The sequence below is a fragment of the Pinus tabuliformis genome, chromosome 9, assembly GCF_031772625.1.
Source record: "Pinus tabuliformis cultivar Carrire ecotype Pingquan chromosome 9, CPIR1, whole genome shotgun sequence".
In the NCBI taxonomy this organism is placed as follows: domain Eukaryota; kingdom Viridiplantae; phylum Streptophyta; class Pinopsida; order Pinales; family Pinaceae; genus Pinus; species Pinus tabuliformis.
The window spans coordinates 786620914-786644741 of NC_142307.1; the positions used below are offsets into that span (position 1 = coordinate 786620914).

The 23828-nt window shown below is 34.9% G+C and overlaps 1 protein-coding gene across 8 annotated transcripts in view; it reads left to right on the forward strand.

Moving 5' to 3' along the window:
* Positions 1-23828, forward strand: part of LOC149151091 (putative serine/threonine-protein kinase) — a 226933-nt gene that overhangs the window by 71351 nt on the left and 131754 nt on the right. For 3 of the 8 annotated variants that reach the window (XM_089437818.1, XM_089437823.1, XM_089437824.1), the window contains exon 1: positions 18040-18253. The exons of 3 other annotated variants lie outside the window; for them this stretch is intronic. The gene's annotated coding sequence lies outside the window, so the exon portion shown is untranslated. Of the gene's footprint in view, positions 1-18038; positions 18254-23828 lie in introns of those variants that run through there. 2 more of the 8 variants (XM_089437820.1, XM_089437822.1) reach the window with 2 other exon arrangements.

Below are 23828 nucleotides of genomic sequence, written 5' to 3' on the forward strand. Positions count from 1 at the left end.
ACCTCTTATCTCTCTTGGCTATTTTTTCTCAGCTGTGTAACAATATTCTCTCGAAAGAATGGAATGTCTCTTCCTCCTAGTGGCTCGATTATAACACAACCAGATAGAGTACTAGTGGTTAAGTTTGACTACATAAACTCTTAACTAGAGTTACAAAATAGACTCTTCTAGAGTCTTTTACATCACAAACACGTGGCTAGCCCATTTTCCATGAATAATGGGGGTTGACGCAGCATCCTCCCGAACTATAGGTGTGAAAACAGGAAGGTCAACTTCTGAGTGGCATAACTTTTGCATACAGACTCTGATTGACGTGATTCTTGCATCTTTGGAAAGATTTCTGTGTGTAGAATAACATGATAATGTGATGTGCGTAAGTGACAAATTTTTACACCCAAAAAAATTCATTTGACGCCTCAAAACGCTCACGGAAGGTTTCATACCTCGTTTTGCCAAACTGGGTCCCGCCGGTAAAAACGGTCCTGTGAGTTGATTCCTCTACTTTTTCCACTCCAAATGCATCGAGATGGATGAAAAAAATATAATGATCCAATTCAGATCATATATATGGTTTTAAAAAACTGAATATCAACTTTTACAATCTCATTGAAAGTAATGGTTGCTAGAGATGGTAGTGTGGAGTGAGAAGGAAGTGGGGGGGTTGACCCCCCCACAACAACAACCATTTTCGGAAACAAGAGAAAGCACATGAAAAAATTCCTAACAGAGTTGAGCCCCCAGGATTCTAGTTACAATCCCTGTGCTCAAACCAACCTTTCACTATTACCTCTCATGTCTATGGCCATTTGTACAATGAATGAGGAAATACTATTTTATGTTGAACTCCATTGTAATTAATCACTAGAAGATTTTTAGATTCCCAAATTGGGAGAGGTAGAACAAGATCAATGAAGTAGAGGTGTAGTGAAGTTTTTTTGCACTTACATATGCAATATCAGTGTTCTCTCATAAAACATGCTAAAAGAAATTAATAACACTACATAAGCAACTTGAATACAAGGAAAGAGATCAAAGTGCAAAACTACTTGAAGCTTAATATCCCATGATGTGAAAGATGGGGAATAACAAAGGTAAGAACTAATCCACACATATTAATATGTGAAACAAGAAGATGAGAACAACCTAAGGAGTGTGGGAGGAAATGATGTGCAAAATACATGGAAATGAGGAAGTAGAAACTATGTAGTGATTTCTCCTTATTACTATTTTTTAGAAGAAGCATTTAAACGGTCGCCTTTCACCAAGGAGGTCAAGGGTCGAGTCAGAGGGATTGCCCCTATACTCTTGAGCCTAAGACAATTGTCCACAAGCACGCTGGGTAGGTTAACCAAGTTTCGACCCTAGGTGGGGCCCCAATATTGGTCTACAAACATTTTTTAGTGTAGGATGTCCATCATTCATCCTAGCTCGATAAACTATGATTTCTCTTATGTTGTGAAATGTAATCATAAATTAGAAAGGTCGAATTTGCATATTAAAAATTGGAAAATAATGTTTTAAAACAATTTAATGAAATGTTTTACGACGTTGGGAAGGAAAATAATATGGACCGCAAGTAAACAATTAATAATAAAGTCATCAAGAAATCAAATACATAAGAAAGCTCATTATGTGAGACTTCCCATTATACATTAACTCTAATTATCATAACTTTTCTTTTTAGCTTTTTCAAAACTATTATATAAAATGTATTTTTTTTTATTCCATTTTATCTTGCAAAAAAATTATAAAATATATGTCTATTTCTTAAAAAACAAATCAAAAAAAAAAATTCAAAATGTGAAGGCACTTCAATAACTCCAAGTATGAGGTCCCTTAATGTAACATTCCTTACATAAAATCACTGAAGCCATAATACTTGCCTAATATCGTGAGTAGATCAGATTTGTTGGAGATGTAGTTATTGTGATGAAATTATATCTCCATATATAAAGTACAACAATAAATGGAGTACAACCCTAAATTATGATTATTTTTTTGATATAATAAATACAACCCTAAATAGTATTGGTGAAGATTATCCACTATGCACTAAGTTGGTGATTGACTTAATGCATGATGTTATGCATGGCCTTCTTCGCATTTATGGTTTAACATGATGGTATCTTCTGGTGAGAAGCATCCAATGAAGATCGTTGCACGTCCCCAAGGTGTTAGTTCCAAGCCATCCTCGAAAATGGGTGGTGTTAGAGCGATGTTATCCTAAATCTTCTTACGATCTCTCATTAATGACTACATCTGTGTTTTACTTACTAATGTTAATCACACTTTCTTGTCAATTGTTCTATATTTTTGGTTTCCTATCAACGCTTCTCTCTTCTTTCTCAACAAATGTTTAGAAAACTACTAGCACTCATTTAGAACTCACATTTGGCTAGTAGATGCTCTTCTAATTAGCTAAGGTGATACACCACCGCATTTTTCTTGCCATAACTATCAAGGAATTACAAGTCAAACTCGTGCAATAACAAAATAGCTATGTGATCAACGTCCTCTTCATCGGACATTTTGATTTCCCCTAGACAATTTTCCTAACATGCATATATAGCCACCAGAAATAGTTGACAATGCAACTGAATGTTGCACCTGCCTACTTGAGGAAAGGGTAAGTGACTAGGTTTTATTCTCAAGTACCACTTCCTTTGTGAGTAAGTAGGTTAAGACTCACTAGCAGTCTGGTAATGACCCTTCACCGTGAACTCACCCTGCATTTGCCCAAAACTTCTCATGGTATGTAAAATAATGGGAAAAATGCATATTTCATGTTTTAAATATTTTTCTGGAAATGTTTCTCATGTTTATTCTTCTTGAAATTTCTATGCTTCCAATCATGCTATCGTCCAATCTCAATATCTATATTGAAAGTTCTTCACTCTTCTCTGTCAAAATTTGAGTGTTGTAGTACTTATGAAAGTTTGTAAGGAAAAAAAATAGGGGCACGATGGAATAATTGTTTATCCTCTTAATTAAAACATACTATGAAGAGAGTATGTTATATGCTCTAGATCCAGGTATTTGAATGTTCCTTTCGCTACAATGGTAACATGAGTGTCCTCCCCATCAATTATCATCCTTGAAAGATTGAAGTTGACCAAGTTTCTATTCAAATTGTTGTCTAAAAGTATATTGGAAGTCTTGATGTACATGTGAATTATCTTTAGGATGCAACCCATGTGATAGTATTCCAAGACTTTAGATAGAAATATTGGGTCAATCACATTAGATATACTTTTATATATTGATTTTCTCCTACTTTACCATAATCAATATTGAAAACAACCAGTATTTAGACCATACATATTGACTATAGAATACATTCCCTCTTATTCATATGTAGGTAGGGGTTTCTTAAGTAACTACAACACACCAAAGAAAGATATTTCCATTAAATGACATGTAGTTGGATTAATTACAAATTTAACTTGAATCATTATTTTATGTGGAAAATGTCCAATATATGAAATATGAAAATAACTTTTGAACCTTGAAATCTAAAAATAGGTTTTGTGTAGCAATATAAGAAATATAGGATAGGATTACTTCAATTTCAACGAATAATCGAAGAGATGTTGCCTATCAATTACACCATAAAAATATTGTTTGTTATATTCTTATGTGAAAATATCGAGTACCCATGAGGTGTAAGCTAGTTGGTTAGGGTGGGGTTTATTCCTCACCAAGTCTCAAGTTCAAACCTCATGGGGAGGGGTTGAAGATGATAGCCACCTTTGGAGGAATTAAATTATCCCAAGGGGCGTCCAAGCTCAACCAAGTTTTATAAAATCTTGGTGATAACACCCCACTATTGGGTAGAGAGTTCTTCCATTCAACATTGAGGTTGGGTCTGACCTAGGCTCACCCTAGTTCTAGAAGAAGAAAAAAGTAGAAGGAAAAACAAAGACAAGAAAAAAGAAAAAAGGTTAAAAACATTGAATGCCTCACTTATTGATTAATTTTATTTATTTTTTAACAAAAAAAATAAAAATAATAATAATAATTAAAACACGATAGAAAAATAAAAAAGAAAAAAAAGAAGAAGAGAAGAAAGAAAAGAAAAGAAAAAGAAAAAAAATGAAAAAGGTTAAAAAATATTTAATGCAAAACTTACTGATTAATTTTATTAAATTTTAATAGAATTTTAAAATAATAATAATAATAATTAGAACACAAAAGCACCGAGGGTTAGCTCAATTGGTCGAGTCTCAGTCGTTAAAGCACCTTTTCTATTGAGAAGCCAAAAGTTCAATTCTCTCAACGCTCTCAGGGTTAGGTTCTATGGTTGAGCTGATAGGAAGTGATCCCTTCAGGTGGATTTGTTAGGTTCAAATCTTCTGTGGATGTCGTGGTCACCGATCTCCAAGTTCTGTGAACCACATAGAAAAATAATAATTAGAACACATACAAGTTGGAAGGGTTTTGTTCATATAGCTACTCAATTGACTATTCAAGTTGTTATTTTTGTTTTGTAATCAAAGTAAGATTTCATTTTGTAAAAATATTTACTAATTTTAAAAGCTTAGTAAATTTTTTGGTTTTTTTGTTGGAAAGTAAACTTGAAAGTTACTCAACATGACTAAACTAGTAATATTTGGTAGTGTCTTTGCAATGGCTTTGTCAAATGAATTGCTAACTAAGAAATGATTATTGTTAAATGACCAATTAATTCCACCATGTATACAGTACATAAATAAATGTTGTCTAAACCATTGTTTTTTTTCCTTGGAAAAAAACTATAATTTCATTCATATAAGTGAAAAAAAATTACATTTTGTATATACACAACATTGTGTGTATTCATTGGGAAACTACCCAATTCATGTAGTGGCTATATTGCATTACATCAAAAAGTATCATATATTGTCCTTTCATCATATATTTCTTACATTTTTCTGAACATCATAGAAAAAATTATAGTATAGTGTTGTCAAAGCCAACAACCTGTAAACAAACATATATACTAACATAATATGCTATGAAGCATCACAAAAACTGATAAGTGAAAGTTTAAAAAATTAAACATGATCTTCATTTTGTATCTCATCCATAAATGGCCTGTGGTAGAATTGGTAGTGATCAACTCCCAAGTCTTTAGCTACCTGCCACACCGCCTCGAGTCAAGTGTGGGCCTTCCTTAGAAAGTTGGTTTGTGGCTCCATTTCGTTCCCATGTACCGAATTGCTCACACCAATCTGGATAATCGATGTCATATGACTGGGCTTTGAAGAGACATCCACCGGAATATCCTTCAGAAAGGCCACCATAGTACTTGGCTCAACAACCTCGAACTGCATTGAATTCTATTCCCCACACGAACCTCCTTTTTCATATTTGTGTAAACTACGTGTGCCCCTTCTACAATCTTTTGTTTCTTGAAGGCTTCCACATAAACAAAGGGATTTTTAAATGGAAGACTACAATTGTTTACCAGATGACCATACTTGTGGCATCTCCTACACCTAAATAGAATCCCTTCATAATCCAACACATGTAATATGTCCGTCCCTTTTCCAATATTCATGATCTCGTGCAACTTCTCCCAAAGGTCCAAACTAACAAGGACCCTTGCCACAGTCATGTCTTTGGTCTCTTTAAAGGATAAATTCGCATCCAAATAATGGCCCAGATTATTTCCCAAGTTTTCAAAACTTTGCTTGTTCCACATGTGCTACGACAACCCAGGAAAACAAACCTGCACCTGGACCACATCTAATCTCTCCCTACTAGTATAAAAAAGAGGATACTAGAACTTGAAGATGACAGGAGTGGAATCAATTGACCATACCTATTTTGTAATTGTTTTAGCCTCCTCATGGGTTTTTAAATTCATCTAAATCTGACCCATGGCCAACAAAAAAAATCTCTAGAGTGTTATGTAGAATTCTTCTTGAATGTGTATGAAAAGAAGCTACTTTAGGTTGTGGATGACAAACAACCCTAACAATAAAAATGGTTGTTAAACAATGTAGATCTGCATCAAATGATAGAAACAAAAACTGCCAAAGCTCCTATCTATGCAACAAACATAGTTAAACAACAAAATTGAATAGTAAAATAAGCGCAAATAACTCCAATAATCCAATGGAAACTAGATAGATAAAGAATATATTTTATTAAACAACACCTATGAAGGGAACACATAATGTTACAAGTCCCCTTCTATGGGATGGGTTCTTGGCTATCCTCAATGTCTTTAGCTTTTGTAGAGTCTCTCTCCTCTATAACGTGTAAAACCCAACAAACAAAATGTTTGAGCTCAATGAGAACTCAAATGAAAAAGAAAATGGTGTGCAACAATGATAATAATCAGAGCTACAACAATGAGTGTAACAATGAAAATGATCAAAAGTGAAGGATGAATGGAAAACCCTTCTATTTATAACAAAATATTAGGTTATCCTTGAATAATAAGCAATAATAAGATATTATTAACCCATTATAGAAATAACCATTTGGAATATTTTATTATATTTGGTTTGGAGGGAAAAAGTATTTAAACTTTTATTTAGAAATAATTAATAAATAAATGATTTATTTATCATCTCAAGCAATATAGTTAAGGAATAATAAACAAATAATTATTTATTTAATTATTCCTAGGGGATTTAGTGAAACTTGACAAGAAATAATAACTAATTAGTGATTAATTAATTATTCCTAGAGAAAAATAATATAATTAATGATTTATTTATCTATGTCTCATAATTGGGTCAAATGTGACAAGGAATATTAATTAAACAATAGTTTGATTAATTATTCCTAGAAGATAATTAAATAAATCATTATTCTTCATGGGTTTAATTATAAATGACTTAACAAATGTGGTTTATTAAGTAATTTCTCACAGTGAAAGGAATTTTACTATGGTAAAATTGGCCTTACATGGTGTACTTCAATCCATCTAATAAATTATGGATAGATGATCAATTTTTTGGATAACATAGAGCATCTTTAACCAATGGACTGATCTTTTCATCCCTCCACTCCTCAAGTGTATTTAAACAAAACTTTTGTCCATTGGCCCTACCCACCAAGGATTTTTCCACATGCTCCACCACTTGAGCCATCTCCACATCATCTCCCAAACAAATCTTGTAAGGAGCAGGGGTTTTGTCACTTTTCATGAAGTGGTTCTTCTTCCTTTTTTGAATAAACCCCAGGCCATCCAAAGAAGGCATATGTGAATCTATAACCTCCACCCCATCCTATACCTACCTAAACCCATTCTCATTCCCCGACATAATAACCTCCTTAGCTACTAAAACTTGAATATTTCCTACATCAATAGTAGGAAGCTCTACGCCATACTGAAAAGCCTCAGAGAATTGACGTGAAACCATTGGTAAGAATCATGTACCTAAGGAAACCACTTCTGACGAAAAACACCACCACTTGAAAGAAAATGTTATCCTAAATCCGAAATCCCCATCGAAAAGGAACCCTGTAAACTAAGACGACTGTCGCTGAAGATCGATGGGTTTGTGGGAGTAAAACCCCACACATTAAGTGCATCAGAGCAACTACCTTCAAGAGGGGTAAAATGATTTACCTGAGAAAGCACCAGCAAAAACCCTGGACACATGGTGGGAGAAATGAAGGAATCTCCTACATGCAATGATTCTCTGTTATAGAAAACCCTCTAGAAGAAATAAGCTAATAGTAGATTTTTAATAGTAATAAGTGCAAATATTCCTAATGTTGCTTGTTTATAAAAACTTCTCAAGAATGGATTGGAGCTATGTGAAATCCATCTCTCGAAGACTAGGGTTTCCCTAACTGTCGTTGACTCCTGTTTTGTTGTCAAATCGTGCCTTTGATTGTTGCCATTTTTGTTGCCTGAGTTCCCCTCAACGTCCATGTATAAACCATTATTATCTTATATAATATTTAAATATGAATAATGTTCTCTCCAAAACCTTAAATACAAAGATTGCATAATAAATAAAATAAATCTATTTGATTTGAAAAATAATATATATATATATATATATATTAAATAGTTTTTTACAAATCTAATAAATTATTTAAATTACAAAATCTCTCTCTCTCTCTCTCTCTCTCTCTCTCTCTATGTATATATATATTATCACATCTTTTCTTTAATTTCTTTTTAATATTATTTTTAATTTTTATATATAAAAACTTTAGCTTATAAATTATCCACATATAAAAGCCTTTAATATATTATTACAAATGTTTTGTTTTATTAAATATAAATATGCTTTCTTTCTTATCCTTCTTTGTTATTGGCCTCTACCTCTTGATTTCTGGCACCCAGAGGTCGTCTCCCTCCAATGCTTCCTTATACTTGGTTAAAGAGGGCCGTCGGCTATTAGTTACTTATTTCTTTCTAACCTCCCCTCACCAACATCCTCCTTGTCTGATTACGTCCTCCGACCTTGGCCTCTAAGCTTCCTTTGACTCTTCTATTTTATTAGTGATTGCTAGACCCCCACCCCTCTTCCTCTTATACTTTTAATAATTCTGCTACCATGTCACGGAGGGGCTCTACTCTCTCCAACCTGAGCTCTAGCAAAAAAGTTCCCTATCCTTCTATGCATGCTTAATTAAGCACAAAATCAACAACTTGCAGGTACAAGGAGCTCGCTCCTCGCTCAGTGCAGGAACGATTGGAAGTAATTGAATGTGAAGCACGAGTTGAAAGAAGGTTTGTGTCTAACATATAGGTGGAAGAAGAGGTTGGGAAATTGGTCTAGATACAAAAAAGTCCATGTACCAAGGTTGTTGTCTAACATACAGGTGGAAGAAGAAGTTTGGCAATGAGTTCTAGATATGGAAAAACCCATGTACCAGGCAAACCCAATACATGGAACATATATTAGCAGTTAAAAGCAATAATGAGAAAGGTGTCGATAGAGCGAAACAAAGCCTCTGAGGAGATTCTTCTAATTGCATTAATGCTTTACAACAATAAGTAAACAAAATGGGTAATAAAATTCCAGTGTTTTCCAAGAAATTAGCAAACCTAGAATTTCACAAAAATGAAGAGGATGATCAACCCCCTGCCCCTATCTAGGTGGACTTCCCCAATAAATAATTATGATTATGGTTCTCTTACTTTTGTTTCTAGACAATGAGTGTAGGCTTAATAGACCTGCACACAATTGTTATAAGGTTTTTATTTCTAATGTTATAGTTAGTTTTAGATTCAGTTACTTAATTAAATATTTCTTGGTTTTTAACCTTATTTTAAGACTTGAAATGTGTTGTTGTACTTTTAGTATGATTTCACTAATAATAAACTAGAAATTAAAATTATGTAACTTTTTTTTATTAATAATACAATTATTCTAAGCTCACAGAGGGAGTTGAAGTAATGATCATTGTGTTATGAAATACTATGTAAAACATCAAATTCAAGGTTCAAATCTCCCATAATAATACAAGTATGCCATTATTTTTAGTTGATATAAAAACTTCATTTATATTATCATGGAAATACAGTTTACAAAATGATTCTCAACGGCTAGGAGAGCAGAAGTATGCAAAAGATATGCTCACAGAACCTATATTTCTGCTAGGCTGAGTAGCCTTACACACTAAAATAGTGACAAAAAATCTGAATAATCTTTTATGGAGGTGGTTGTGGGTTGGGGGGGGGGGAGGTCGAAGGAGGCACCTCTAACAGGTCCACTCTCTCATGCATATGAAAGTCTATATGCTCAACTACAGCCTCCAACACATTCAAGTGTTTGTTCGTTCACTGATGGCTCCGACGGATGCTCGCCAATTGTTCTAAGATCTCATTATGACTAAATTGGATATCTTCCATATAGGTGACAAACTCATTCCTATCCTCGTATCAGTGCTCCCGAAGGATGTCCAGGTGGGCCTGAATGAATCTCAATTGTTATGGAATTGAGTCCATCGTGGCTGGCAGGACCACGTGACCGGGGGAGTGACTCTGTTCTTGGGCAACTTCCCCCACTCGCCTGACACTCTCTGAATCTATTGACAACAGACTATGGTTCCCTGTGCAATGGCCCGCCTGCCTCTGCTGCCCTCCGCCTCTACGAGGTCGTCCTTGTTGGCGAAGCATGACGGTAGGCGTGTTAAGATTTTGTACTTGCAACACAACGATTACGCCCAACTCCACTGGTTTACCACCCCACAACCACAGACAGAAAACTCCCGAGCCAAACAACAAGGTGAGGGTGGGCACACTGCCCAGTTGTAGACCCTACAGAACCCCTTGACTCCCACATACTTGATTTTACCTAAACAATTCTCCCAGAGACGGCAACCGAAGATGGAAGGAGACTTCCCAGCCTAACCCTCCCGAACTCGGACAAACTTCACAGGATTACTAGGTAGAAGACATATGAAGAAGGGTAGCAGTCTCAGACGTAGCCCACTTAGGACCCAGACCAATAGAACACTGTGCAGAAGGCACACGAAACACCCAGACTAAGATAAGGGACTAAGCCCCCGCGACATCAAGAAACCGTCGCACGAGAACCACCCGTTGCACCCGCATGCCCCCAAAATAACAAGACCAGAGAAAAATACAATAAGAATTTCAACCCATCCAATTGGGTACCAGTCATTAACCCAAAACCCGACCCTGAAAGGACGACCAAATACCACCAAAAGCATTCCACATTTAGTGAGAAGGTTTCACAATTTAACCATTACCAGAAGCCTAAGAGTACCTAAAAAACCCAACACACCAGAACAACCGAGAAGCTCCTTCACGGACTGGAGCCAGAGGTTCCACCAACACATTCACATCCGATAAGCGAAGTTGTAAAGCTGGAAAATTTCTCTCCAAGGTCCTAGATAAACGCCTATGAGCCAACTAAGACACTACCAGTTGCATGCAGGACCGCTTTTACTAGTTGCTGACTATTCTACTTCCGGGGTGAGTTCGCATGTCCACCCTCGAGCAAACTTACCACCCTACACTCTTTGTTCATCTCCTACACCACTTCAATCTTCCCCAAAAGCACAAGGGACATAATAACCAAGATCGACACGTCTAGGAGGATCAGAGGATGATTAACCCATCCCAAACCACTGTAATGTATGTTAATCATGTGTGCCATGTAGCAAGGGGGAAAGCCCCGAGGCCAGTTAGCCATTCGATTGATCACCCCATCAAGGGTACAAGTATGCTAAATTTACACACATGTATATATCATATAAATAAAACAATTAAAAAAATCTAATGACTTTTAAATTTATATTATAAGATAAAAAAAAAAAAATTTCTCTGTAAATGCTAATTCTATTAAAAAAAAATAAAAAGGTATATACAAAGAGGTCAGAACCTCAGAGGAGGCCGCGGCCATCCTTCTGCCAAAAACTCAGAGACATTACAGTTCAGGCTTACTGCCGAATTTACAGAACAGACTACAAAATTTTGAATTCGGGCCCTGACATATTGAAAGAGATTGCCCGGACTGATTTCGTCATGCCCTTCATTGACCACAAAAACAGAAAAGCATCTATCATAACCATTTCTATAGCAAAAAAAAGAGACTAGAATGGCATTCGCCGCGCTCTGTAACCAGAGTATGAACCAGACAGAGACATCTAACCTTAACATTGACGACACAAAACCAAAATTGCATAGGCCACCCGGCAGTGAGGAGACAGTTTTAACCAGCGTGCTTTGGTGAATCCGGCATTTCCTTATCCACTTGGTTGGAAGAAGCAACCCAGGTCACAAAACCACTTTCATCAACTGCCGGTGCGCCATCAGGAGTGGTCACCAAATTTAAAATCCGACCTGCACTTTGAGGCGGGCCGTAGGCCAGAATATCACTTTGAGCCGGATCCACGGGCTGTTGCGGCATATCGAGACCTGGGCGTCTTCTTGCTTGTTGTCTGCCTGGAACACCATCCCTGTCAGGTCCCCTAGAAGCACACTGTCTCCCTGAGATTGAGAGGGGGTAGTTGGAGCCGAGCTGACCTGATTGCTATCTTCCTCCGCGAGAATGATAGTGATACTTGTTGTCAAAACAAGCCTGTTGAGCCGGCTTTGAAAAGTGAACCTGGAGGTTTGGAATGAATTATTCGGTATAGGCCTAGCTTGTTCCAGAGGCGGAGAAGAAGGGGACGCATAGGCGATAGGAATAACATTCTGAGGAACAGGGCGAGAAGGGCGGCCTCTGTTCCCGGTATGGCTGCCTCTGCGAGGGATACCTCGACGTCGCGGCATATTCAGAAGAGCGAATTGACGATAAGAGGGATTGAGACAGAGCAAACCAATAATCAGAGGAACGGAGGTAGCTTCAGCGAGCTTGCATACCCAGGCTAACAGCCAAATTCGGAATGCCAAACAGGGGTACTGAAGCAGCTCTGCCTTACCATGAAAAGAACCAGTGAATGAAACAGGCGTATCCATAACTATAAACCAATCTGTCTGCCGATCACCCATGCTCTCATTAATGCCTGACTGCAAGACCAACATTCGAGACTGCCTGGTATTGATTTCACCTGCGTTTAAATTCATTTGCCAACCTGCTACGCGTACCCTGAGAGCCATCCACCTGCCGTCTGCCAGGCCAGCTGCCTGTGTAATACGACGTCTCATAAATGCCTGTTAATGCCACCCGCATCCGGGTAGATAAAATATTATTAAACAACATTTAAATATAAAAATATTGTAAAAATAATATTAATATTAAAGCTATTTAGATTAGAATGGGTTCATCATCTTAATCATAGTTTAAGAATAGGTCAAGGGACAAATATGTTGACAAAAATACAAACAATTACAATCATCTTTATCCAAGTTGAAGAATGGGTCAAGGGGCAATAATAAAAATAATAATAAGAAATGTTGCATGCACACATATCTTAATTAGCTATGGCAGGCGCACACATATCTTAATTACAAGAAAACAATTCTGACCCAATGCCTTCACATTTCTGACCTATGCATTACATGAAAGAAATATGAGCTAGAGATTCCCAAATGACCTAATAAAATGACCTACCAAAATCTTCTTGAGTTTTTCTACACCATTTTAATTTTAATTTTAATTCAGCGTATCATTGAATTTCATCATGGCACGGAACAATAACTTGGTCCTGATCGCCGTACTAACTCTAGAAGTATAATGTGGAAAAAAAATTAGATACTTTGAATTATCAAATAATGTCCAATCCATCCCTATGTCTTAAAAGTATAATATGAAAAAATAATTTGAAACTATCAAAGTAATGTCCAATCCATCACTCTCACATCCTCTAATGGCAAAGCCTTCGTGGGTTTAGATTGGCCTTTTATTTTCTAGTGTTTACACTATGGCTCTTCGTTTTATATGACAACAACTTAAAATTTAAATATGTTTACATTAATTTATGTTAACTATAGACTTTCGATTTAGTTTAATGATAGACAGCCGTTAGAGTGATTATATTATTTTAATCACGAGTCAACAAAGTTGATATATACCGGGTTTATTTTAATTGTAGCTAGCTTGTTTTCTCGAAGGCACGTGCTAAGCATATTATGGAGCATTAATAATTTTAAGAAAGTACGTAAATAGCATAATTTAAGGAAATTAACAATTTTAAGAAAGTACAAAAAAACATAATATTCGGAAAGAATGGAAATAGGGTATAATAAAAAATTGTCGGTGAGATATATTTTTATTTATGTAATATAAAAAATGAGAGGAAAAAGAAATTAATATTAAAAGATAAACATAATTTTACAATGTATAAATGTTTTTGTATTTGATTTATTTTAAGTGATATTTGTCACTGGAAGACTTTTTTTTAAGTATAAAGTACCAAAAAGGGAATATTAAGAAAGCAAGTGGGAATATTGATCCCTATTATTCTATTACTCTATTTTCATTGTCTCTATTGACAAAATGATCATGGGATATTGATCCCTTTATATATTATTGCCAAACACTTTTCTTTAATCAATCTATTTAACCAATCTATGATGATATGCTTTCAAATAAAAATGTATTAATGTGTTAGACACAATTCCAAAATGCATAAATATTATGTGTTTTTGATCTGTTATAATAGACATTTTACAAAAACATATAGCAGGGGTATTATGGAATAGTGCTAGTAAATATTTTTTATGAAATTTTGTAACACAAAGAAGGAAGAAGGGATGAACTTTGAACAAACAAACGATTAAACATACTCACCTTGCAACTAAATAACTAATATGTTAATAAGAGACATTATTCTTACAATTATGATAATTTAATTTATTGCTAGCCTTCTTTTTAATTAACACTCAATTTTGGCTTTTCTGTATTGAGTTAATTTGTGCATCATAACAAATTCACTAAATTTATGAAACACCTTGCCTTATAAAACTTGTTCATTGTTTAAATAATTACTACCATTATCACTAAGCGATGATTATTTAGTCAATTAGGTTATGGTTCAATGATCCAGATGAGGCATTGCCATATAATAATTCATATTTAAATACCAAAAGTTATTGAATCATGAATTATAAATTGATTGAATTTGACAAAATTCATATACAACATTTATTAATTAAGAAACACTAAAGAACCCATATCAATCTTAGCCACCTTTTCTTAGTAACATTTAGATGTATTGATCAATTTTTTTTAGACTAGGGAGTCTTAAACAACTATTGTACGATTCTTGGAAGATTCAACAGGATTTTGAATTCCTAGTTTTAGCCTCTTCTCCAAATGTGATGGGAAGGATTCCAAATTTTCATTCTTCCTAGTTAAGATTCTTCTTTTACATTGGTGGATAGAATAGAGCCTGACAATTTGATGAGACAATGATACACATAAACAACGCATTAAAAATTAAGTGTTTCCCCTTTGGGGATCTAGTCATGTACTCTATTATGATTTTTTTGCGTCATTTTCACTTCCTACTAGTTAGCAAAGTTTATTCCTCAAGGTAATCTTTAAATATCATGGTGGGCACATGTTCAAGAGTGATTTCTACTTAGTTCCTAAAGGAACTATCCTCTCCAAGTTCCATAGATCCACACTTACTAGTTCGAATTATGTTTCTCCTCTTCTTCTTCTGTGGCTTTTGTTTAATTATCATTGATCTCATTATCAAAGTTCCCTTCATCCAATGAGTAGAAGGGTGCAATTACCTTTGTTGTCACTTCCTCATAAACTAAATAAAGTTTTATATGATGCTATGTTATATCCTACAAAGTACCATAAACCTTCACATTTTGGACATGATCTCCTCCTTGCTCAAGAACTTTGGAGACTTACAAAGTGGCAAAGGAGCTTCTTCCCAATATTGGGTTGATGCAATGAAATTTCCTTGGGTGAGGCTACTTGAGGAGTCTTTTCTAGATAAGTCTCTTTCTCCACTAAATGGTGGTTGTTCCATGACACCCTTCTACAAAGTAGATCCATTATTGCTTCATTTGTTGGTACAAGGTTTGTTAGTCTTTTGAAGCTCACAAACAATGGGTTATTGTATTCCCTACTTCAAAACATGTTTACACCTAAATCTAATGTGTTTATAATCAATCTTTTGTTTCCAAACATAATCCTTAGCTTCAAGTTGGATTTATTCTTGCGAGCCTTTGAAGAAATGCATGTTTAAATAAATATGAGTGCATGTGGTGATATGTCTCTTCTTCATTTATTCACTAAAAAAATAGAATTTTTCAATACCATGTCTAGTAATTTATAAGACCAAATTGTATAGGAAGGTTGAGGAGACATACCCATACTAGAGCCATTGGAAATGTATTTTAAGAAGGGTTGAAAGTAGAAAATTGTGGTTTCATGCACATAACAACATGCCCCCAAGCTAAGGACTTGAGATCAAGTGAGATTTCTATTGAAGTAGATCGAATTTGACAATGGAGAAACCCTTTGCACAAGGGTAGATAAAGGCTTCTTGTTGGGGAAAGAGTTTTCATGAGAAAGAAATCCAAATTGTTAATTAGAAAACTAAGGCTAGGGTCCCATTGAAGTGGTGTACCGAGCCATGTTGTAGATATAATTCCATCTATTCGAGGGCATCATTATCAATAAGAATGTATTTGATGAACATTGCCTTTTCCATCTTACAGTGGCCCTAAGAGGAGAGCTTAGAGAGAGATTGAATTTTCCATAGGTCTATTAATGCCACATTGAGGTGAGTGTGTCCTTGAAGGAGTTTGGAGGTCAAACCTAATGTTGGAGTAAGGCAATTAGAAAAGAATAAAGAAGGATCTAATAAAATTGAGACTCTAGAGAAGGATTCACAAGTGGGGTTGGGGGTTTAGTTCCCAAAGGCATGCCAATTATCAAGGGACTAAGCAATAACTAGGAGAAAAACCCAGTTATAATAGGCAACACCACACACCCTAAACACAGAGCTCCCTCTGAATTGATTCATTTTCCCCAAAATATTAGTCAGTTCTTAACGTCGAATATTTATTTTGTTTATTTCTAATGCTATAATCACTTGAAAATCATATAAAAATATATTGTTACACTAAAAAAACCATTAAAATTATGTTGGTAATGATCAAGTTAATATTTTAACAACTAAATTATGGAAATGCGATATTGATTGCTGAACTTTTTCTAAAGAAAGGCTACAAGACAAAAGTTTGCTAAAGGCTAAGTTTTTATGAAAATATGATAAATCCAAAACCTAAAACTTTAGTAAATGTTTATGTTTGGCTTCTAAGAAATGTCATTTTAATACAAATACAATGATATGAAAGAAGATATTAATACATACACAATGATTACAAAGAAGTCACTTCCATACTTGTTTGAACACATGGTATTTCTTCGAAGGTAAAGAGGTGAAAGTGAAGATATAACATGTTGTTTTCACACATAATACTTCTTGAAAGGTAAAGAGGTGAAAGTGAAGAGGTGAAAGTGAAGATATAACGTGAATGAGAGGATTTAGAATAAGAAATAACACTGTTGGAGATTTCATAAAATTGAAAGTTTAACAACAAATTGAATAAATAGAATATGTAAGAAAAAAAGATATGTAAAAAATTGAGAAAAACTTGTAATAAATAAAGTTACTATATCATCATAAAATTTTAATAAAATATATATATTTTTTGGACTTTGAAAATTGTAATGTATTCTGACCAATATTTGATTTATGATCACATAGAAAGAAGCAAAGTGCATTTTACAAGTAACTACTAAAGAAATTATATAACGCACATAATACAAGAAAATTAATTAAAAAAATAAAAATTTAAAACAATTTTATTTAACACGATTGTCTTTTATCAGTTCATAATATTAAATATTTGGTTACATGTTTTTTAATACGTATTTGATATTATTTTTTAATAATTTATAAATATTAAATATGATTTATGATCACATAGAAAGAAGCAAAGTGCATTTTACAAGTAACTACTAAAGAAATTATATAACACACATAATACAAGAAAATTAATTAAAAAAATAAAAATTTAAAACAATTTTATTTAACCCGATTGTCTTTTATCAATTCATAATATTAAATATTTGGTTACTTGTTTTTAATACATATTTGATATTATTTTTTAATAATTTATAAATATTTCGTAGTTCTAAACTCTAAACACATATACATGGTTTATTTAACATAAATAATATACCAATATAAATTTATCTTAAATAAAATATTTATATTTAAATAGATTTTTGTAATTAATAAATTATTATTAAATAATATATAAATTCACACTAATATTTTAAATTTAAACTTATATAAAATATGCTTAATCTTAAAATTTTTAAAACTAAAATACAAAATATAAAATCTAATATAATATAATGCGGAAACTCCTCCATACTTAAATAAAATATAGATTAAACATATATAAAATAATCGAATATTAAAACTTTCAAAACCAAAATATAAAATGTATTTTTTGCTTTGTAATGATCAAAAAAGTTAACCTCTCACGGTGAAAAAGAAACTTTAATTGTCAAATCTCCCCTCAAAATTTGTCAAACCAACAGCCAACCTACTCCGTTCAAGTTAACGAAAGTCCCTGTTGGCGCGCACCAAACCCATTGAGTCATAATCCCCACGTTGTGTACGCCATTCAAAGAGAACGGCGAAAATGGCCCAGCTGAAAATTGCGATGTGTAGAGATACACGACTTTATTTGTTCTTTAACAAATGGTGCATCTCTTCATCTGACTTTCGCTATTATTCTTCGACGGCATAAGCCTCTGCCTCTTCAACCGTGAACGAATAAATGAAAGAAGAACAATGAAACAACCCACCTACTCCTCCTGGCATCCGCAGTTGCAGAGTAAGTAAAACTATTCAGTGCATTTGGTTTCCCTGCACCCAAGCTGTTGATACATATCTTTAAATGTTCCCAAACCCAATTATTGAATATCTGAATTGCGCTTCTCGATGTGCCGCCTTATGTTTTCAACGTATTATATGATATGGGCTTTGCTTTCAATGAGTATCCGGAATTCTTGATTTTTCTTGCAATACTTCTCCATATTATCCTCGTTCCCAATTCTGGGTTCATGTGATAGCACCTGCCTCGGTACTGGCAGGCAGCTTTCTTCTTGAGCCTTGTGGGTGGTTCTTGTATCATGATTGCTATATATGTGATGTTGTAATTCTCTGATTACAGTGACATATCTTTATATCTTTATGTTCGGATTTTGTTTTACATTAATATTTTCCGAAATTGTATGTTGCAAATAATCCCATATGCTTGTTAATGAACAGGATAGGGATGATTTTCAAGGCATTACCCACATAAACGTTTCACCAATTCAAATGATTTGGGACTCTGAATTGGGACTCAAGTCTTCACTTTCATTCCATAGCAACCTCACTTTGGTATTAACATCACTGACAGTTTAGGTATCATGCCTTGTGGGTTGTTTTTAGCTTGTGATTGGTTGTGTGCAATGGCATATCTCTATATTGAGATTTCTTGCTACATTAATAACCCCCCGAGATGTGAACAGAACTTCCTTACAGTGTGAGAGGGTTTATTTTTTGATAATGGGCAGAAATTAAGTACTTTTGCACATTTGCTGACCAGGAGATATCAGATCCTAATAAGAGCGACTGTGAAAATTTTTCCAGTCAGTGCCCAAACACAAAACATTTTCAACGTTGGTTTCTTGGTTGGAAGTTTTAGATAAGTAGCAGAAAAGTTAAAGCTGATATTTGAGTTTTGTCTGATTCCAATCATGGATGTGATCTGATAATTTTTGTTGGGAAATAACTGTACTGAGCACAGGAACCTATATGCTAAGATACAAACTCCATTTTCCGATAGGCACTGGAAAATATTCTTCCCATAAATGCTGGAAATTTTTGCAATCTAAACAGACACTTTTCCTGCACTAACACATAGAAAGGGTTTTCATAATGTGCTCGCTACATCCATGAAATAGAAAAACCTGGAGGAAACTGACTGCTTGATAAAAATCTAATTGGTTTTTTTGCTACACCTTTAAGGGCTGAAATGATTACATCTATGTAAACATCAAACAAAAATAAAGAACGTCAATCGTATGGGATGTCCAAGAGGCTTGAAGGGATACCATTCATGGTTTGCAAACCAATTCTGACAAACAACAATAAAATAGGATAAAGTGCATAGGTGCACTGTGTATGGCATCCATTCAATTTTTATTACTTCACTGAGAGAAGCAAGTTGCATTCTACAGCCAGGATGACAGGGAATGGTTTGTGGGGGTGGAGGTGATCCATCAACTCTTTGTGCGAGTGTCCATGTAAAAGTGCATTGAGTCTGGATGGTGCAGCATTGGGTGCATTGAAAATTGACACTAGCCCAGACCCGTTGAAACCCAGGTCTGATACGCACCTTGACAAAACCCAGGTCTGATGCACACCTTGAGGTTACAATGCTCGAGGATGCATATCTTGAATTCATACAAATGGCCTCGCTATCAAATATTAGAACTTGAGATGTGCAACATTGAGCTTCACAATCTTGAGGTGCATTTCAGACCAAGGTTTAGATGGATCTGGGTTAGTTTTATTCAAGGAACAATTTCTTCGAACACTGATGATCTAAGAAATTGATTGCGATGAAGATTGAGAGATTGGCAACCAAAACTCAAGGAATTAGAAATTCACCAAGGGTGATACTTTAGCTTTTCAAAAGCCAAATGGAGCAGAAGGCATTCAATTCACTAGTAATATAAAAGGAAACAAGTCTTACACTCGGTGGTAATCAGGCAGCTCTTGCATTGTTGTTTGTAGAACATAAAATTCAAGGTAACTAGAATACATCAAAGAGGGGTCTTCAAGTTAATAGATATGTTAAAGTTGGATGCTGAAATTTTGTGTTCAGAATATCAGTTGAGAGTGAGGATTGCATTCTCTCAACTTTTAGTAATAAGCTTACATTACGCTGTTTTTGGAACGCATGGTTTTATAGCATATCTCCTTTTGCAATTTCTCTACCCATGGGTCCTTCCCAATATAAGTATCCCTTAGCAAGTTACATGGGATTGGAAGCAATTTACAAGGTTCGTTGACATTTACTCAATTATTTAGCAGAATTCTTGGAAGAGAACAAAAATTCTCTTGTGCAATTTTGTAAACTAGGATCATTCACTTTTGTAAGTGATAATGGTTCAGTGTACCTTGGCTCTCAATGGTCATGTCTTTCATTTATTATCTCACTTTTCAGTATAGTCTGGTTAGTCTTATATCTCACGAGCCCCTGGAAAGGGGACTGGTATTTTGGTAACTTGCAAATCAACATTTTGCAAATGGTCTTTCTTTTTAGCAGGATTTTTGTCAACATACTTACAAGAACACAATTCTTGAAAAATATGAAATTGTTTTAAAAAATTTATCCAGTTATATTTGTGTTTCATGAAGATGATTTTTTTAATCATAACAGCAAAGATTTGTTTTAAAAATCTGTGTTTGGGGACATGACCATACATCAAAAGTTACAAAATTTGAAGCTCCTGCTTCCGCAATCTTCAAAACAGTACTTCTCATAGTCTAGCAAAATCCTACAGTTACCTACAACACTGCTGTAAGGGAATTCTAGAGTGAAGCCATATTTGCCAGAAAGAGGCCAAAATTTTTATGCATCGAAAAAACATACTAACTAGGCTTTGGAAGCGGAGATATCCTCTTGACCCAGGGTAGAGTCGTCCAAAAGAGGCATCATTTTGTTTATTCAGGCAAATTTGAGCAGACAGGGCTGAGAGAAACCTCCAATGAAGAAGTACTAAGTTGCAGTCGACTAGGAGATTCTTGAAAACCACCACTTGTGGACGAAGAGAGCTAATTTCATCTTACATGCTTTGGATCTTAACTCTGTGGTCTACTAACAGGTCCATTACCACTATTTCATAAAGATGATTTCAATAAAATTAGAAAAATTATATTCATTTTACAGCAATTGGATAACATGGTAAATCACACCACAGTTTTAAATCGTTGATGTATAAATGAAAATGTCATCTTTTCGGTGTTTATACAACAATTTTATATGCCGCCTAAGGGAAAAAGACGCATAACTAAACATTTATTAGAATGAGGTGGTTCTTGAGGCATAGTGACATTTCTCTATGTACACTGAGTTTTGGGGATGGGGTAACAGGTATAGATTTCAGTGACAGTTGGAAGGCACCCCAAATTCCAAGGAATGAGAGGACAAGGATTACAAAAGGAATTTGAAATTTTTAAAAATATTCAAAAATTTTAAAACACAGATTTTGGAACATAGGACTATGATACAACTCAACAAAAGTAGCAATTTCTCTATAAAAGGTCTGAAAAACCATGTCTGTGTCGGTATTGTAACTTTGAAAAAATGAGTAGATATAGGGGTCAAGAACTCCAAGTCGTGGCTCAGATCTTCATATCACTGTAGAATCCAAAACATACTTGTGGAAGTGCATTTATTAAACCATTTCTCAAAGGAATAATAGAATGGGTGATGGATGTGATATTACAGATCTGAGAACCCTAAATAAATCAGGAGAAAATCCCCTCCAGTAGTATTCCTTGCTTAAGGTAAGGTGGATAGAGATATGCTAGAATTCATTCATTTAGCAAATGTGACTGAATATGGAAAGTGATTCAGTTTGACAGACACAATAGTTGCTACTGGGAACTCTTCAGTTCATTGTACAGTTGGATATGCCTGTGTGATCTACCATTATACAATTACGAATAATTACCTCTTTTATAATCTGGTTTTCACCATGCGGTTAATGATTTAGTGCTGGTAATTGCCTGCAAATACTGTCAAGGAAATAGCTGATCTCAGCATTGTTGAAGATGATGACAGAATTATAGCTGCTATGGCATTGAAAGTTTATTGTATAGAGGTTGATCCAGGACTGCCCAAATATAGGTTTTATAGAAATTTGTAGTTGCATCGAGAATCATGTCAATATTTCCAACCGATTCAACAGCTCAAAATATTAAAAGCAGCCAGGCAAACATATGATGAGATGAACAAACAAAAAACATAATATTCAGATGTAAGCTCTTTTAAGAAGGATGTAATGGTGGAGAGACATCAACGGCTTTCTTAGTGTAGATAAAACGTCCAATGGGATCTGTAGCATATATATCAATCATCCCACTCACGAGGAACACCTACAATCAGACCTCAAGTTAGGCTAGACAGAAATTGTTGATGCTGCTTGTCATGTGCTGTCATATTCAGCCAGACTGTACACTGCTTCAAAAAACTTCTGATCTGTGCTCATTCGCACCAGAACGTCTTCTTGCTGATATCATTAATAGTTCACTATGTAGATTGAGCTTGAACCCTATTCCACATCCACCATGACTGATATATTTTGGATTTGGAGCCCTAATGACAAGGGTAATATATCTGCTGCCAGATTTGAGTCCATGTGACCTGAGAAAAAAGGGGTAGCGTCTCTAAATCTGCAATGTGAACAACGTGCCATATATAGCAAAGAAAGAGGGAGCACTCCATATATATGTAAAGTCAACCCTCCAAAGATCACTCCTCAAGGCAGAAAAGGCCCACATATGCTAGGACGTCCACACAAGAAGATATTAATATAGCTGTTATACCTTCCTCCAGGAGATGTATGATGGTTGACCTCATATAACCTCTGAAAATAAACAACCATGTGAATCCAAAAGCGTATAGATCAAACTACAGAAATATATGAGCATCATATTGGACTGATCCAGGAATAAATGCAAAACAAGGTCCCACTACCTCCAATTATGTGAATGACTAGCCCCTCTGAGAATGTCAGACCAATGCCAAACTGTCCAAATCACTAGAGCGTTTCATAGACCAAGTAAATATACCATGAAAATTATCAAAATATCAATGAAAAGTATGCAACATTACGGGTGCAACAATAGACGAGCCTTCAAACATAACAATCCAAAAAGAGAAAGTGAGTCTTCTCCAACAAAAGCACTTACTGAATCAAATAATAGTACTATCTCCAAGCCAAGCACATGGTTGCAAACAAAGTTGTCATAACAGGAAGATCTTCATGAAGGTGTGTACCTCTAATCCATCCAAAGCCATATGTACCATGCTGCGAACACATCCATTGTGATAAAAATCACGAGTTACCCTTATGAAATATTAGGGGGTATTAGGCTGGGAGACATGAATTGGTAATGTAAACGTGTCTACAAAATCCTTAAATGACTTGAGAGTAAACTAAAAGGAGGACTCAGGCTGGGGGAAAAAGTTTTGAAAGGAGACTGGAATGGCAAAGCTCTTGAAGGTCCCTAATCTTAAAGCTATGATACAAATTGATATATTTACAGTCCCAACAATGGAAAGATATTGACATACTAGTAAAAGCCCGAAAGAGAAGTATGCAAGCATAAAGAGTGTTGCTGAAGCT